Genomic DNA, 19,395 nt, shown 5'->3' with positions numbered 1-19,395 from the left:
CGCGGGCACTATACGCACGGCCTAAGCAAGCACAGCATTGTAAAACACTGTACTGTACAGTATTGTACTGTACTGTTTTCACCAAAGTCACAAAAAATAAGTCCCAAAAATATATCAGTCAGTCAAATAAATGCACCTCACCTTCATGCCCTTTCAGTAAAAATACTGTACAGTAGAAGATATGCCCTCTCCTTCATCCTTCCTACATATTTTTAAAATAATTTTCCATTCATCCATGTTGTATCTGTCAGCACATAAGAAAAATCAGCTGACATTAAAGATTTTATTTCAATAAAGCCTACTGTATTTATTTTGGTTACAAATGCGTTATTACATCAGTTATGCACATATATGATGTTTACAGTACAGTACATGCATTGTAAAGTGGAAAAAAAGGTAGTGCTTCACTTTAAGTACATTTTCACTTTACATACATGCTCCGGTCCCATTGCGTATGTTAAAGCGGGGTATGCCTGTATTACTTCCTGGTAAAATATTTTATAAATAAATAAAATTCAGAGGCTCTAAAAAAAAAAAAAAAAAAAAAAATGCCATTTGCAATTACTTTTCAGAAACAAAATAAGACAAACCTTTATTTTTGGAAACAGATAAATAATAACCCACCCAGCCTCCCATTATCCTATTCTGTGAAACTTTAGACCATTTTACATTTCTGTCTTTCCCCTAGATTTAGTATCACCTTGTGTTTATCCCAAGCAACTTTAAATTATTTTGCTGTATTACCCTCTGCTTGGAGACTGTTCCATGCCACCACAATCTTTTCAGTGCAGACACGCTGCCTCATATTTCCCAGCTTCAGAGCAGAACCTCTTGTTCTAGCACTTCACTCTCTCGGGAAACATGCAAAGTGAACAGCTGGAAATAAAGTACCAATATCGAGATTGAACCCCCAACTTTCTCTTTCCTGTTACCTTTTTGGAATGCACCAGCACTCCATCCACCGTCACTTCAAAAAAGCCGGTGACAGAAGGGGTCCCCTCGCCACTCTGAAGACACAAAGAAAGACAGGACTGTCACATGTAATTTGTAAACCAGTCTGCCCCAACATGCTTCACATATTCTCTTTAGCAACTGGGGCACAGGGGTGTCCCATTCTGTCCGCAACCCTACATTACGATGGCATTTTCCAATAGTCCCAAGAACGAACACACACAAATATTTTAAGTCATTTGAGCTCTGATTTCTGTTGGCAATCAGATGGCCCATTCCTCGGTAGCACAATTTAATCCTGTAGATTTGGGTGTTTTGAGCAAGGCAAGATGGTATCCCTAACATGCTTTCTTAAATCAGTACATTGCATTGCTCTGGCATAAAACGTGTGAAGCTACTTCTCTTTGCATTTTCCAACAGTTCCAAAACAAAACAGCATTTTATCCACATGAAAGATAAACAGAAGACTATTTATGGATGCGTAAGTGGTCAAGAAAAAATTTAAAAAAAGCACCAGACATATGCAGAAAAATATCTTTGAGGTCTGTAAAGCTGTTGGGTTGGTCAATTAAAAGGTATCCAAATTGGTGCAAACAGGTCTTTTTGCTGGCATGAATACAGACTCAACCCACATTCATCAGCGGCTCACTGATGTTTATCTCTTAGCGCAAGTTGTTTTCCTTAAGTAGAGCCCAGTCATTCTCGAAGACGTATATACAAGTGTCATTTTATAAAGTGGTCATCAGGATAAGCAGTCCCTAACTAAATGGATCAACTTCTTCAGTGCTAGATGGGCCAGCATCGGTTAACCCTGACCTCCCAGGACTGGAGAGGTTAACTTTTTAGGCAAGCTCACTTTCTAACTTGACAAGACTACATCAAGTGTTTAGGTTCACTTGGATGTCTGCAAACAAAAAGAGGCAAAACTTGGTGCGGAGCAGAGAACCTTGGAAAGTACTCACAATGGTCAGCATGCCAGGGAACCGCTTTTCCAGTTCCTGTTTGAGGCGCTGATACTGAAAGAGAAACATTGAAACCGATAAGGGATGAGCACTGCCTGGCCACACTCATGGGATCCCCGTTCCGCCCACTGGGACCCCAGCCCTCCTCCCACTCTGTGGTGTATTTAGACCTCTTAAAAAAAAAAAAAAAAAAAAAAAACTTGAATTTCTTAGGGGCTCTGAATGGAGAAGTATTTTTGTCAATCAAGTGTTTTCTTTACCCTTATCCCACCTTGTCCTTATCATGGATCAAATAAAGCTAAGGGGAGGCAGCGATGGAGGGACTCTGGCTGTACATACTTGCTGACCACACAGTGACAACACAAAAAGAGAGTAGCCAGAGGAAAGCAAACTCCCTCCCAGGTCTAACTTATTATTACATTTGTGTAGGAAAACATTTGGTAGCAGGGAGGAGAAAAGGAAGAGAAGTTAAATAAGTCATCCAGGCAAATGGCTACTCGGTCCAGACTCTCCGGCGCTGAGCCAGCAGGGGGTCTCATGACAAGTGGGGGAAGATGGCAGTTCGCACATGCTCAGTTGCTATACTGAAGCTCTCTGCCAGGTTCTGTAAGAGACTGGCAAAACCTGACGATAGGTGGGTTATTTAGTTCCCACATAGCGGTTGGCTGCAGACTGTACAGATAGGGATTGGGAGGGTTTAAAAATCTGTGCAGCCCCTCTGGTTCCATCCGAGATTCACCTAAGATCCATCTAAAATTCATCATGCGGTAAAGAGTTCCACCTAAGATCTTTCCTGTAACCAGATTTCACATCGTAACTGGTAAGTGTATTTTCATAGTATTTTGTAAATCAAGCTGTGTGTTCATTGTGTAAATAAATCACAATTTATTTTATCTTCTGCTTTGCTCAGTCAAAGGATCCAGGTATTAAGGTGTTAAGTCATTACACTCATATTGCTCAACCTCTCTGCAGTCTGATACTGTGGGCCACCCTCTCTTCCTTCACATTCTCCATACTCTTGGTATTTGTAACAGAGCCTTATCCATAACTTCCTCTTACTTCTCCCATCATAATTTCAGTGTTTTGTTTGCCAATAACACTTCCTCCTATGACAAGTGCTCTGTAAGTGTACTCCAGGCGTTTGTCCTGTGACCTCTTCTCTTTACACACACTCTAGGTGACCATATCACATCCCTCAGGTTCAAATATCACCTCTATGCTGATGACACAAATTTACTTTTCAACCTCTGACCTTACACTTGATGTACAGACAAAAGTTTCTGAATGCCTCAACACTATATCATCTGGATGGCCCGCCGCTGACTCAAACTTAAAATGTCAAAGACGAAGCTCCTCATACTTCCTCCCAAGCCTGGCCCTCCTCACCCATCTACATTACTGTTGGCAGCACTATCATAAACCCAGTATCACGAGCACCCTGCCTAGCTGTCACATTTGACTCCTCCCTCACATTCACAATGTAGCTAAAACCTGCAGTTTTTTCTCTGTAACATTGCAAAGATATGCGCTTTCCCCTGTTGCTCTACTGCTAAAACAAACCCAGGCCCTCATTCTCTCCAATTTCAACTATTGTAACTTTCTACTGTACAGCCGTCCTGCCTCTTACCTGTCTCCTTTCCTATCCATCCGAAACACTGCGGCTAGAATCACTTAACATTTTCCTAAATCTGTCTCAGCGTCTGTTGAAATACCTCTCCTGGCTTCGCATCAAATCCCAAAATGCTCCTCACTTTTAAGACTTTACACTCCTCTGCCTTATATTTCAGCCCTAATTTAATCGCTATAGTGTCCCAACTCATGCCTTCTGCTCAATGTCTTGTTTCTACCCCTTTTGTATCTAAAGCCCTCTCCCACCCAAAACTGCTCACTCAGTAACCCACACCTCTGGTATGCCCTTCCCTTCAATATCCAACTAGCACCTTCTCTAACCACATTTCTAATCCATCTTAAATCAAACCTCTAATGAAGCATATGGGTAGCTCCGTGGCTAATACTATACGCCTCAGACATCAACCTTGGCCCCTTGCAGATTCACATATCGGAACACTGTCTCTGTATATTCTTCCTACTTACATTGTAAGCTTTTTGGGGCAGAGACTCCTTTTCCTAATGTTATTCCCATTATGTGTTATATTATTAAGTGACGTGTATTACTGCTGTGAAGCGCTATGTACATATATGCTAAATAAAGCTATACATACTGTACCTTTGGCCGGTACCCTCAGGCACCACTGGAAGAGAAAATAAAACAAGTTAAAAATCATTATTTATTGTAACAGGTGGTGAATGTCACAGCCAACACAGAAAAATACAGGGAATCCATTTTGCTGCATTAGCATTGCAAAGTAATACGATACCATGCACAGCAATGCAATGCAGGCCCCCAATAGTAGCAAAAAAAGGCATTAACTGAATGCATGATTAGCACATATTTGTGTTGCAAGCAGGATTACCAGACTGGCTGATTTATGCATGATATCTGGCAGCAGCAATTTCATTACAAAAGCAAAAAAAAAGATGTTTTTAAACCACACCATGTTCCCCTGGAGGCACAGGTCAGAAATATTTTGGGTTGGGTTTTAAAAAGCTATTTTTAGTCCAGTACTCTACTAACAAGACAAACAGTGTCCACACATTTCTCTCCCAACAGACAGCTTGCCTGCATTAAACTGCAATAGTTACCTAAATAAATACGTTGGATAAAATAGATGTATAAGTGTGTGTGTGTGTGTGTGTGTGTGTGTGTGTGTGTGTGTGTGTGTGTGTGTGTGTATATATATATATATATACACACATACTCTGCCATACCTACAAATTATATTGATATACAAGCACTTTAAATAAGTATTATAATCCTCCCACGAACTCCAATTATTACACTGTGTGTAACTGAATTCAATGCTTACAGTTGTACATATAATATTTCGCATCGTATCCATGACAACACGTCCAGCCGCTGCAGGCTCTGGGGGAATGTATTGATATCGTCTTGCAACAGAGGCCTCCTTACTCCCTCCCAGTAAAAAGACAGTTACAGTAATTAGAGACATCCTTACCAATAGACAATACAGACTTTTAGCATGGCTGCTCCTGGCATTATGTCAGCGCTCAGGGATATGGAAGTGAGCGTATTGTTCTGCGTCTAGTAAAACAGAAAGCTTTAAATGCTCTCTGGCCACGCCCATCTTCCGGGGGCAACATCCTGAATGTACCATCCGGGAGAGGGGGAGGCAGGGCTGTACCATTCAACACACCAAATCAGCAGTACCCTCCCTGGCTTATTACAAGTGCATATTGCCAGTTCTCTTTTAGTCTAAACAACAATCTGGTTTTTTTCTATTAAGCAATCTACCGCACAGTTCAATTAGACCCCAGATGTAATACACACACCCCTCCCTCCCATTTGCTGTATAGTGTTACTGAAGCTGAGCAGAGAGACATGCTGGGAGGGAGCAGTAAGTTAAATAATTGAAGTTATTTTCACCAAGAGAATTATAAGTTCAGTGTCTCAAAAACTAGAAGAAAGTTTGTGCTGAAGAAAGCAGCATACATTTGTATGAGATTTATGTATTAGATAGACTGTCTCAATTTGTAACTGCTCTATTTTATCGTTGTTACTGAATTAAAGGTTTTGTTAAAAGCTGGTTAATATTAAGTGCCTATATATTGTAATTAGTAATACAAATATATGAAAAACAAACAAACAGATTACCAATTGTCCAGACAATTTGAGTTGAAGGTCAAATTTGCTGTCTTCAGGGGGCTGAGGAAGGTTCTGCCATGGAACCTCCAAATATATGTAAAAAACAAAAAAGACAAACACAGACCTCTTAGATAAATATAAAATATATATTAGGCCACAAGCCCCGATCCTTACTAAGGGGCCTACGCAGAAAGGGCCGAAAAATGGCATTCGCCAGGGTTCCAATTCGCCAGGTTTTTGGCGTGTTAACCTCGCTGTATGCGGGGAGGGCCGAATCCCTGGCGAATGAATGCGCCACCACCATTTGAAATAATGGCGAGTAACCGGTGGCGAGACGGCTGCCTGGCGAGAAGCTGCCGAGAAGCCGTCCCCTGGCGAGTTGTGTTTGCAGCAGAGAGAGATCCGCTGCTCTCTCGGCGCAAACATCAGCACATTAAAAATAATTTAAAATACATTTTTACTGATAGTGTAGATGTGTAGGGGGTCTCCGGAGCTGAACCGCATTGGTTTCAGATCCGGGGACCCCCTGCTTCCCGAGATACAGGCCCCTTTATGAGGTGCCGGTATCCCTCTGCATTTAAAGGTCCCGATCACGTGACCGCGGGATGTAAAGAAAGCAGAGGGATACCGGCACCCCCTAAAGGGGCCTGTATCTCGGGAAGCAGGGGGTCCCCGGACCTGAAACCAAAGCGGTTCAGCTCCAGAGACCCTCTGCACATCTACAGTATAAATAAAATACACATACATAACACATACATAACAGTGATCTGTCAGTGAGGCGTAAATTGACATTTTGGGAGCAGGCATAGGAGGTTATGTTATACATGAGCTTATAACAGTGTCACTTTCCACTTATATCACCATGACATGTCTCTGCTTTTGTTCCATGAAGTCCCGCTTTCCCCCACGACTGGAATTCGAATGTCCCTTCATGGTCTCATTTGAAATAAATTATCAAAAAACAGATTACTTGGGTTCAACAAAGACTTTAAACTTTAGAAAGGCAGATTTTAATAAACTGAGGTCTAATCTAGTAGTAATACAATGGGATGATGTTTTTGCAGGGAAAAATATAGAAGATAAATGGGCAATCTTTAAAACATTGTTAGAAAAGCACACTTATCAGTGTATACCCTTGGGTAATAAGTATAAAAGTAATAAGTCAAAAACCATGTGGCTAAATAAACAGGTAGGGGAGGAAATGGACAAGAAGAGGAAGGCGTTTAGATTCTTTAAGTCAGAAGGGACAGAGACATCGTATCAGAATTATAAGGAATGTAACAAAAATTGCAAAAGGGCAATTAAATTAGCAAAAATGGATAATGAAAAAAGGATTGCAATAGAAAGTAAGGTCAACCCTAAAAAGTTCTTTAAGTACCACAATAACAAAAAAATGAGAAAAGAAAATATAGGACCCTTTCAGTGTGAGATGGGAAGGCAGTTTATTGGAGATAAGGAAAAAACTGAGGTATTAAACAAATTCTTTGCCTCTGTGTTTACCAGGGAAGAATCAAGTTCAATAGTAGCGCCACAGGAGGAAGCCACAACCTCCATATTAATGACCAATTGGTTAACTGAGGAAGAAGTTCATAAGCAACTTGAAAAAATTAAAGTAAATAAGGCACCTGGCCCCGATGGCATACATCCAAGAGTTCTCAAGGAGTTAAGCTCAGTAATAGCAAAACCATTATATTTAATATTCAAGGACTCCATTTCCACAGGCTCAGTACCACAAGATTGGCGTAAAGCAGATGTGGTGCCTATATTTAAAAAGGGAGCTAGATCACACCCGGGGAATTACAGACCGGTAAGCCTGACTTCAATAGTAGGGAAACTACTTGAAGGTTTAATACGGGATAATGTTCAGGAATACCTAATGGAAAACAAAATTATTAGTAATAGTCAGCATGGATTTATGAAGGATAGATCTTGCCAAACTAACCTTATTTGTTTCTTTGAGGAGGTAAGTAGGAATTTAGACCAGGGTAATGCAGTCGATGTGGTCTACTTAGATTTTGCAAAGGCTTTTGATACGGTTTCACACAAGAGGTTGGTGTACAAAATAAAAAAAATTGGACTCAGTAATAATATATGCACCTGGATTGAAAACTGGTTAAAGGACAGACAACAGAGGGTTGTCATAAATGGAACTTTTTCAGGTTGGGCTAAAGTCGTGAGTGGAGTACCTCAAGGATCGGTACTGGGACCCCTGCTTTTTAACTTGTTTATTAATAACCTTGAGGTTGGGATCGAGAACAAAGTCTCCATCTTTGCTGATGATACTAAATTGTGTAAGATAATAGAATCAGAGCAGGATGTAATTTCTCTTCAGAAGGACTTGGAGAGACTGGAAACCTGGGCAGGTAAATGGCAAATGAGGTTTAATACAGATAAATGTAAGGTTATGCATTTGGGATGCAAGAATAAAAAGGCGACTTACAAATTAAATGGAGATATATTGGGGGAATCCTTGATGGAGAAGGATTTAGGAGTGCTTGTAGACAGCAGGCTTAGCAATAGTGCCCAATGTCATGCTGTAGCTGCAAAGGCAAACAAGATCTTATCTTGCATCAAACGGGCAATGGATGGAAGGGAAGTAAACATAATTATGCCCCTTTACAAAGCATTAGTAAGACCACACCTTGAATATGGAGTACAATTTTGGGCACCCATCCTTAGAAAAGACAATATGGAACTAGAGAGAGTGCAGAGAAGAGCCACCAAATTAATAAAGGGGATGGACATTCTAATTTATGAGGAGAGGCTAGCTATATTAGATTTATTTACATTAGAAAAGAGGCGTCTAAGAGGGGATATGACAACTATATACAAATATATTCAGGGACAATACAAGGCGCTTTCAAAAGAACTATTCATCCCACGGGCAGTACAAAGGACTCGGGGCCATCCCTTAAGGTTGGAGGAAAGGAAATTTCACCAGCAACAAAGGAAAGGGTTCTTTACAGTAAGGGCAGTTAAAATGTGGAATTCATTACCCATGGAGACTGTGATTGCAGATACAACAGATTTGTTCAAAAATAGGTTGGACATCTTTTTAGATGGGAAAGGTATAAAGGGATATACCAAATAAGTATACATGGGAAGGATGTTGATCCAGGGATTAATCCGACTGCCAATTCTTGGAGTCAGGAAGGAATTAAATTTTCCCCTTAGTGGGTTTTTTTGTTTGCCTTCCTCTGGATCAATAAGTAAGTATAGATATAGAATAAAGTATCTGTTGTCTAAATTTAGCATAGGTTGAACTTGATGGACGTACGTCTTTTTTCAACCTCATCTACTATGTAACTATGTAACTATATATCAATACACAATCATTCCTTACCTTAGCGGCTATGTGCTATGGTAACGAAGCAACATTAATTTATTTTTAATAATAGTGTACAGTGAGCAGGGGGTCTCTGAGCCACAAATCAATGCGGTTCAGCTCAGGGGGCCACCTGCTCCCGCACAATATTATTAAAATACAGTTATCTGCTTCATTACCATAGCGTATAGCCGCTAAGGCAATGAAGGGTTAAGGCAGAATAGCATGTTTATTTGGGACAATTGCCCCCAATAAACATTGCAATAAACAACATACACCCACTGTGTATTTAAAATACATAAACAAGAATAAATACATTAAATACATATAGCACTTACCCATTACCGGTTGCCACGATGAAGGCCATCCTCATCTTCATCCTGCCCATGCCCCCTCCGCTGCTGCAAAACAGACACAGCAATGAAAACATCCAAAGTAATGTCCCCTAACCCCTTAATCACCATAGCGGTTATTAACCGCTACAGTCATTAAGGGGTTAACCCACCCTCACCCACCACCCGGGACGCCTACATACCCTCCCACAGTAACACCCACCCCGTGAGGCCTAACCACCCTCACCCACTACCCACAAGGGAGGCCTACCCACATACCGTTGGGGAACCCCCCCCCCCACCCCCAGTACCCACAATAAAAACAATACAGTGACCCACAATAAACATCATTATATTTAATAAATACATTACCCACCCCCTGTGCCCCCCCCATAAATACAAGATTTATCCTTTTATAAACAGGGTTCATAACACAGCCCCACGCGAGTCCCCGGTGGGCTGGCGGGGCACCTGACAGACCTACAGGGTACCAGCAGCCCTTTTCAAATAGGTTCTGGAGGCCTGTTGGTGGGTCCCGCCAGCACCATGGCCCCCAGGTGGTCTCCTTGGGTAACCGTGGGCCACAATTGGGTCCCCATGGTAGGCCCAAGGATGTCTGGGAGCCCCGGGTCAGACCCACAGGTGTCTGCAGGGCCTCGGGTGGTTCCCACGGGGGTCTGGGGTGCTCACTACGGGTCCGCGGTGCCCCCACGGATGTGGGACCACCGCTTCATCCCCGCAGACTACGGGTCCGCGGTGCCCCCACAGATGTGAGGCCACCGCTTCATCCCCGCATGTGTCACCCGTGGAACCACCAGCCTGATACCCGTGAGATACCCGAGGAGACCCGCAGGTGGTCTCCAGAGGTCTCACGCGGAACCACGGAACAAACCCTGAATGTAAAAAAAATAAACCTGGCCTATACATTCAATACATTCCCCCCCCCACCCCCCCCCCAACACCTACAGTACAATAATGTGCAAAATAACTATTATCCAGATAGGGATAATAGATTATTTGACCATTATTAAAAACATTAACTAGCATATTCAAATAAATTAAGTACTACTGACCTTATCAATACGAAGTCTCAGTGGCCAGCAACATCCTTGTCTTGCCCACAAAAAACATAGCCAATACAAAGCCAATACATTGCAATTACATTCAGATATCAATTAACCCCTTAAATACCATATATATATACCACATATATATGTATATATATATATATATATATACACACACATGATGAACCAATATACAAATAAATGTAGAAGGGTTATCAAAAACATGCTGTACTCAAAATAACAGTTCTCCATAAATACACACTACAATACAATGAATTTCCTTTCATAATCCTAACTGATATTACAATCAAAAAGATCAAATGCCAATCAAAAACCTCAAATCACAATCAACACATTGCATTTACATTGTATATTTGATGCATACAATCTAAGCACCATATACATTCTGCAAACGATAACATTGCAAGCAAAATACAGATAACTCCAAACAAATATACTATTGTAACCAATCCGGTAAACATAAATCAATTACCATTCATTAATGACATCCCTAAACAATTTACATTCCATCCCTAAACAATTTACATTCCATCCCTAACAATTAAACAATTAACTAAATCAAACCTGCAACTGAACAATGTAGCCTGTGAAAATATATAAGTACCAACAAGCATACAAAATAGACAACCAAGGCTAACCCTGACCTCTAATACAACATACAATAGCAACGATTACATCTATCTAATTTTAAAATACTTTAAACACACATTTAAGCATAGATGCATAGTCAAAATAATTAAAAACACATCAAATCAAGCTTTTAAAACAACATAATTTCTTACCCTGTATGTATATATCTCTCTAGACATACATACATACATACAGTGGCAAGAAATGATATACCACAGATAATTAAATAAACATGTAAAGAAAAGAATTAAAAAAAATTAACAAGTTAAATTAATACATTTCTTTAGTTCACTTACCATTACTTGCCCCCACCGACTCCCGTTGAACTGGTTACTCACGATCAAAACCACCAGGCACAGAAACCCATAAAATAACAAACCATAAAAAAATAAACATTAAACTAAAAATCCAAATCAATCCACGGGTCTTCTAATTTTAATCCATCTTCATCTGTATTCTTCTATTTTCTTCCGGGGTCTTCTTCCCGTCTTCGGCCACGCCCTGGCCTTCTTCTGTAGGAGGTCCTTCCTCCTCGGCGGCTGGCTTCAAAATGAGACGACATAGGCTATTAAAGGCCTATGACGTCACATTTTCGTCATATGGTTCCCACGGCCCTGATTGGGCCGTGAAAACCATGTGTTTTGGCCGATAAAAAAAAAAATGATGACGTCACTTAAAGGCAATGAAAGCACAGCCAATCAGAATGGCTTTGCTTCAATTGCCTTTAAGATGACATCATTAAAAGAAACATGGCCGTCCACACATGGTACGGTAGCCAATCAGAGCGTGGGAACTCCATCCCTACTCTGATTGGCTCTAGTATACCATGTGACAGAGGCTTGGGGGAGAAAGGATGTGACGTCATTGAAAGCCTGTCACATTGTACTAGAGCCAATCAGCGTGGTTAGATTGCGGCCGCCATTTGCCCACGAACATTGTTGCTGCTTGCAGTCAGATTTTGGCTCTTGTGTGTGTTTTTATGGCCGTTTTACAACTATACGAGGGACTTTCGAGGCATTGTTCCCTGGAGGGACCTCTCTCGCTGAGCACTGAATGCGAGGGATTTCCGTTTCCGGTTTCGGCTGCACGAGGGAGGGTCACGTGACGACGCCATAGACCTGAGCCGGACGCTGATGATCGAGCTGTTTGCACATGAGAGCCTATCTCATACATGCTATTGATTGCTGTACTTTTGTGAGTGGGCATTTGATAGATTTTATGTTCCTTTAATACAATTTGTATTATGTGCGCCTGTTTCTTTCTCTTTCCTTTTTTCCAGATATGATTAGGGACTATTGATCCCTTTGAAGCGGGCTGCAGGAACCTGGTGTTAGTGCCACTGGAACAGGACTTTTTATATTAAAGTTTTTTTTTTATTTTTCCTTTTTTTCAATTTTTGGTACTTTTTTCATTTTTTCATTTTTTTACATAATAAATAATTTTAGAATTTTATACATGCACTTTTTATAGGGATAAATTGTTTAGTAATTGCATTATACATTGTATTATTATTTTATTGTCTTATCATAGCGTATCAGCTAATATCTAGCCGCCCCACTAAACGCTTCCATGATTAGCAATTGGTTCTTTTAGAATTTACCTTAGTCAGGATATTATAGAGGCGCTACTTCATTTTCTGCTTGTTTTGTTATATATATATATATATATATATATATATATATATATATATATATATATATATAATTATATTCATTGATTTATTTATTCATTTAGATTTATTTATTTAGTGTGGGGCTGCTGTGTGTGATTATTCTTCTTTGTGGGTAGCGGGTGTGGGTGAAAGGGGTATTAGCCCCAATGGTGGTTGTTTAGGGCTTGCGGGGGGTAGCGGGTGGGGTTAACCCCTTCATGACCGTAGCGGTATTAACTGCTACGGTCGTGAAGGGGTTAAGTGCACCCGCAACCCCCCCCCGCAAGCCCTAAACTCACACCCAGGGCCAAATACCCCCTTCACCCACACCCACACCCGCTACCCACAATAAAGCTGGCATGGTGGGTTAACCCCTTCATTGCCTTAGCGGTTACCCGCTAAGGTAATGAAGTGGCCTATACATGCATTTTTCCTGCCTCGGATGCATGCCAGGGGGCCTCCGGTGCTGTTATTAATGGTATCACCTCTGGAGCCCCCCTGCATCAATCCGAGTCAGGAAAAGGGCCTGATTTTTTTTTAATGTCCCCTATCGCCGCTCAGCTCCAGCTTCTTGCCAACTTTTTTTGGCGGAGCTATTTGGAGAACATCTCTCCATTTTATTGGCGCGATCAGCAGCGAGATGCTGATCGGGGCTACCTGCATACGGCGGGTTTTAAAACTGGCGAGATATTGCTTCTCGCCACCCGCGCGGCGAGTTTTTAAAACAAAAAAAAATGGCGGTTTTTCCTCATCTCGCCAGTTTCTCGCCATTAACTAATTTGCTATAGGCATATTTGGCGAAAACCTGGCGAGATTGCGCTTCTCGCTGATCTCTGCATAGGCCCCTAAGGCTGGGGCCATAGAGGGGTGAGGAGTTCAGAGCCGCGCTGACGCTGAGGCTCGCCTGCTGAAATCTGCGCGATTTCATGCCCATGCGGGCGCGATCGGAGGCGGGGGGGGGGGGGGACTGAGGGAGGCGGGGCAGTGACGTCGCTGGGCCAATCGCCCGCTCCGCACCGACGTCAACGTCACGGCGCCGACACGTTGACGCTGCTCCGCACTGATTGGATGTCGGCTGAAAACTCCAGCGCCTCAGCATGCCTGCGGACGCTCGCGTGAGCCCCCTCTCAAGGCATCCTCATTGAGGATGCAGGGGCTCAGCGCGGAGCGTCCGCACGGCACAGCGCGGCCTGTCCTTCTATGGACTCGGCCTTACAAGTAAAGAATTAGTAGTGCAGCATCAGAGGAGTACAAGGGTAAGTTCCACCAGTATCCAAGAACAGTATCCCATCAATATGAGTGTCCATAGAACATTGCATATAGATACCATTCTTAAATGGAACACCTCATGATGTTCAGCTCTGCCTTGTAGTAGCCCGTCCGGGGTGCCCGGTAGTATCCGCGTCTCGGGGGGGCCCGCAATCACTGCGCCGTGATCCTCTAGTCTCTTCCGGGTACTCGCGCCCACAGCTGATGTCTCGCTTCTGACGTCACCGTGTCAAATCTGGCCGTGTGCCAGGAAAGAAATCTTACAGTCCTTGCAGCACTCCGATTAGAACGGTAACAGCGCCACCATGCGAACACAACTAGTTTCGCCTACTCCTAAGGCTGCGTCCCCATTGGAGCTGGCCACGCTCATGCTTGAGAGCAGTGACATCACCAACTCTCAAAGCATGAGCGCACGGTGTCCTGCCTTATTTTGCAAGCAGGAGCGGGGGACATGGATCGGGGCTATTTGTGTGTGTAATGTGTGTGTTTGTGTGTGGCTGCGTGTATGTGTGCACTTACCTCAGCTGAGCGTGCGTCAATTTCATTTTTTTTGTCTCCCCAAGTGCCGAGCTTGGGAAAGCGTAAGTGCCTGTGCACGAGCGTGGGCGCGCCGCGTGAGCGGGCTGATTTACACTCACAGAAGAGAATGCGTCAAGCGGGGACGCAGCCTAAAGCTTCGTCAGGGGTTGTCAGGGGATAGTGACTGTAATTCCTACTCATACTTCTATACCTCCAGCATTGATAAAGCCAATTAATTAATTAGCTAGCTATATATTGAAAATACATGGATCTAAATCGCAGTTAGGTAAACATACATTTGGGATCCCGTGCAGGTGGAGGCGCTGTCACTCAGTATATTCGTTACCCCAGGCTCCCAGTAGAGGAGGCTCAGATCCCTGTGAGCCGACAGGTACCGCCATCACTAGTAGACCCTTCACATTAGAGGGGAAAAGGACTACATTTGGAGGCACTGCTGAGATTTTAGACCTGGGGTGCTCAGTCAAAATTTATTCACAATCATGTTAATCCTTCAAGTCATGAGGTCCATGCCTGGGCCTTCAAGGTCAGAGAACCGCCCAGATACGTAGTGGCAGTAGGGAGTGTCCCAGCTCTAGTAGAGGAAATTGAAATCTGGGACTCCCTAAAGAAGCTCCTGGGCCTAGACAAAGTGTGGGTACGGGGACGAGAGTTTGACACCACCTTCCAATGGAGTGCCATATTATTGACAGTGGGACAGGATATATGCCGGGAAACTGCCCCATTGACTCTACAAGCCTCGGAGGCCCCACCACAAGAGTACCCCCTCGTATACTCGGCCTTACTCGAAATCAGGGAAATTTTTACTTACGTGGACTCTCCACAGACCCAACAGGTCCCCGATGAACCTTCCACCAGTAACTGGCAACCTACTGCTTAGAACCACTCAGCTCCAACGGGACACCTGTCCTTGCATTCGAGTTAGCGTCGGCCTCGCTCCAGGACAGCCGCTTTCGTTCGAAGATTTAATGGACAGAGTGCAAGCTCAAGAAATCATTTTAATGGTTTGCTCTCCTCAGACGGGTCGGGACTCGACCCCAACAAAGAAAGCTACGGCCTCCTTGAAGGAGTCTCGAAAGGAAGACTCTCGGCCGAAGGTGGCTAAAGAGACTCCTCAAGCAGAGGAGGATACCTATGGCGAAGAAGCTGACACTAACTCTCACACCTCAGGAAGAGTATCCCTTTCCTGTCGGACCAAGACCCACCTGAGTGGTATGTCCTGCTTCCGCTGTGGCAAGAAGGGTCACATCTCGCCGTAATGCCCGCAGAAGAAGAAGGCAACCGCAGGGACGTTTCCTTCTCCGTCCATGATGTGCACAACTCAAGCTGCTTAAGCCACCCCTGCCCGCTGACGACACACCTGCGGTTCCCGCCGAGATGCTTGCTGTCGCGTGGGACCGGCTGCCCTTGTACGGGTCGTCATGGAAGGTATATACTCATCGGCTTTGCTTGACACTGGTTCTCAAGTAACGATTGTATACCGGCCCTTTTACGATGAACATCTCCACCATCTGCCACTGCAGTCAGCAGACGCCATGAAGCTGCGGGGACTAAGGCACGAGGATTACCCCATTGACGGCGTAGTGAAGGTTCGCTTGGACATTCCTCAACTGAATACGGGCAAGCATCAGCCCAAGGAAGTGGAGGCACTGGTGTGCCCGGAGCCTCAAGAACACCCCAATACCCGTATCATCTTGGGGACCAAAACCGACATAGCGCGGGCCATAATTCGTATGTACTTGTGGGAGGCCGGTGAACTACCCCTGTCGTCTCTAGAAAGCTACCCTGTGCTACACGAAGAATGTTGCAGCCCAGGAGGAGCACGGGATTCTCTACAACATTGAACACGGGTTAACTGAGATTTTACCGTGGGGAGTGAAACTCATGACTGCCACATGCTGCTATCCGGAAAGGAATGAAGCCGACATCTCTTCTCTCTAGAAACTACACCTGAAGATGACGAGCGGCGAGTCTACAAGCTAATAGCTGAAGTGAGAGAATGGACCTCCGAGATGCCAAGGAGAGTCCGGGTGTTTGTTCAGAATACAGTTAGGTCCAGAAATAATTGGACACTGACACAATTTTCATAATTTTGGCTCTGTACACCACCACAATGAATTTGAAATGAAACAACCAAGATGCAATAGAAGTGCAGACTTTCAGCTTTAATTCAAGGGGTTGAACAAAAATATCGTATGAAACGTTTAGGAATTGTAACCATTTTCATACACAGTCCCCTTATTTCAGGGGCTCAAATGTAATTGGACAAATTAACACAATCATAAATAAAATGTTCATTTTTAATACTTTGTCGAGAATCCTTTGCAGGCAATGACTGCTTGAAGTCTGGAACGCATGGACATCACCAAACGCTGGGTTTCCTCCTTTGTGATGCTTTGCCAGGCCTTTACTGCAGCTGTCTTCAGTTGTTGTTTGTTCGTGGGTCTTTCTGCCTTAAGTTTTGTCTTCAGCAAGTGAAATGCATGTTCAATCAGGTTGAGATCAGGTGATTGACTCGACAATTGCAGAATATTTCACTTCCTTGCCTTAAAAAACTTCTGGGTTGCTTTCGCAGTATATTTTGGGTCATTGTCCATCTGTAAAGTGAAGCGCCGTCCAATCAACTTCGCTGAATTTGGCTGAATCTGAGCAGACAATATATCCCTATACACTTCAGAATTCATCCGGCTGCTTCTGTCTTCTGTCACATCATCAATAAACACTAGTGACCCAGTGCCATTGTAAGCCATGCATGCCCATGCCATCACACTGCCTCCACTGTGTTTTACAGATGATGTGGTATGCTTCGGATCATGAGCCGTTCCAAGCCTTCTCCATACTTTTTTCTTCCCATCATTCTGGTACTGGTTGATTTTAGTTTCATCTGTCCAAAGAATGCTATTCCAGAACTGGGCTGGCTATTTTAGATATTTTTTGGCAAAGTCTAATCTGGCCTTTCTATTCTTGAGGCTTATGAATGGTTTGCACCTTGTGGTGAATACTCTGTATTTGCTCTCATGAAGTCTTTTCTTTATGGTAGACTTGGATAATCAGTGCTTGACAAATCACCCCAAAATTTACTCGCCGAACCAAAACATCTACTCGCCACCAAGCCCCGCCTCTAGCCCCGCCCCCAGTTTTAAAAAAATGAATAAATTCCTAATAAGAATTGAGTGTGTGGTTGACTGGGTGGGGGACTTGCTGGGTGACTAGTTGGGTGACTGGGTGGATGACTGGATGGATGACTGGGTGGGTGGGTGACTGACTGGGTGGGTGGGTGATTGACTGGGTGGCTGGGTGGGTGACTGACACTGACTGGGTGGGTGCTGCTTCACTGATCAGGGTGCCGGCCCCTGGACCCCCCTCCCCTCCAGGCTTGAATAAATTCAGAATTGTTGACATCAGGCACACTACAGCTACTGTTCAGATTGCTACGAACAATAAAATCTAACTAGCTAATTAGGTACTGTGTTTGTTTAATGCTGCTAGCCTTGCACACTGAAAATAAAATAGTAGATGGTAATGAATTATTACTCACTGTGCCAGATATTAGGTAGGCTAAACTGATTACTATTATTGATAACAAACAAGGGGATCTGCAAGCAAATGAAAGCTGCAGAATTAACTCTGCTCAAGCACGGGGAGGGAAAGAAACGCCAAACAGTGGATGAGAGGGTGGTGCTCACAGGGAATGAAATAATGGCAAGTGGAGAGAAAGAATCCCTAGTGCCACACAATAGGGATTCTTTTTCTCCACTTACTATTATTGATAACCTGGAGTCAAAGGAGCAGTGCTGAAGCGCAGTGTCAGAATGATCCAAATGAGTATAGTATCTGGGTGACAGGAGTAGTATTATGCTCATGAATAGATCTGTATATGTTTGTAGCGCAGAAGCTCTTCTCCAGAATCCGTGTCAGTAGCCTGTTTGCACAAATAGTTAATATTATTGCCGGTCAGCTGCTCCACAATCGGCAGCTAGGAGAGACAAGAGGTAATTAATCTTCCAGGATGTGCAGGCTAGCTGAGAAAACACTGTTAGTTGTAATCGCTGTCTAGTGCTAGCAGAGGGGCATAGTGTCCCCTGATGTCTGCTACAGTATATACTCGTGTTAGAGCAACCGGCTGAATAGTTTTGCGGCTGTGTGCAGAGAAATGCAGCTGCTGTGTGCAATGACTAACGGGCTGGAGAGAACTCCGGTTCCTGATGACATTAAATAATATCCAGTGAACCCCCAAGCGCTCCGATTAGAACTAAAGTGAATGACTGTGTGATATCATCAACGGACCTATGCACCTCTCCTTCTCTTCCCCTAGACCTGGCACCCGCTTACCCTTCTCCTCACTGCAGTTCTTGTCCAGCAGGAGCCAGTGTCTGCATATCCGGTCACAGCGTGTGGGGTCTGTGCTCCCGCTTCCAGGCAGGCCAGCGCGCGCACATACACACCATCCCTCCTCCCTCCGGTCATGCTGCAGGTATTGTAACTTGACGCAGCGGTGGGACTGGCGGAGGTGGGACTGGCGGAGCTGTGAGAGCGCGGGTCCTGTGAGGGAGAAGGCGCGCCTTCAGCTCCTGTAGGCATCGCACCAGTCACAGAAGGGGGTGGGAAGAAGAGGAGGCCGCGGCCAATCAGGGGGTTGGCTTTTCGAACTTTAGGCGCTCAAGCTCAAAATTGCAGGGAAATAGGCATAAAAAAGCGCATCTTGATTAGACGTCCATGACGGATCGCCTGTGGCCAATTTCCACTCGCCCCTGGCATGCGGGCGAGTGGGTTTGTCGACCACTGTGGATAATGATAACAAAACAGTGTTCATAGCACAAAGTGATAAAACAGTTAATATGTGCAAATAAACCAAGTGTTAGTTAGCACTGAAAAACACATAATACTGTAACTCCAAGTGGAAGATTCTCCAGGTCAGCAGACCAG

At 43.8% G+C, this 19,395-nt stretch overlaps 1 long non-coding RNA gene across 1 annotated transcript in view; it reads right to left on the bottom strand.

Moving 5' to 3' along the window:
* The window catches only part of LOC142498638 (uncharacterized), a 37,143-nt gene extending 32,015 nt beyond the window's left edge, over positions 1–5,128 (bottom strand). The window contains exons 1-4 of the long non-coding RNA XR_012802514.1: positions 4,991–5,128; positions 4,141–4,165; positions 1,914–1,967; positions 933–1,007 (exon numbers count right to left, since the gene is read on the bottom strand). This is a non-coding gene — a long non-coding RNA (uncharacterized LOC142498638). The remainder of the gene's footprint in view (positions 1–932; positions 1,008–1,913; positions 1,968–4,140; positions 4,166–4,990) is intronic.
* Between the last annotated feature and the right edge of the window lie 14,267 nt (positions 5,129–19,395).

This window comes from Ascaphus truei, chromosome 7, assembly GCF_040206685.1.
Source record: "Ascaphus truei isolate aAscTru1 chromosome 7, aAscTru1.hap1, whole genome shotgun sequence".
NCBI classification, from domain to species: Eukaryota; Metazoa; Chordata; class Amphibia; order Anura; family Ascaphidae; genus Ascaphus; species Ascaphus truei.
This window is presented reverse-complemented; position numbering and strand designations above follow the sequence as displayed.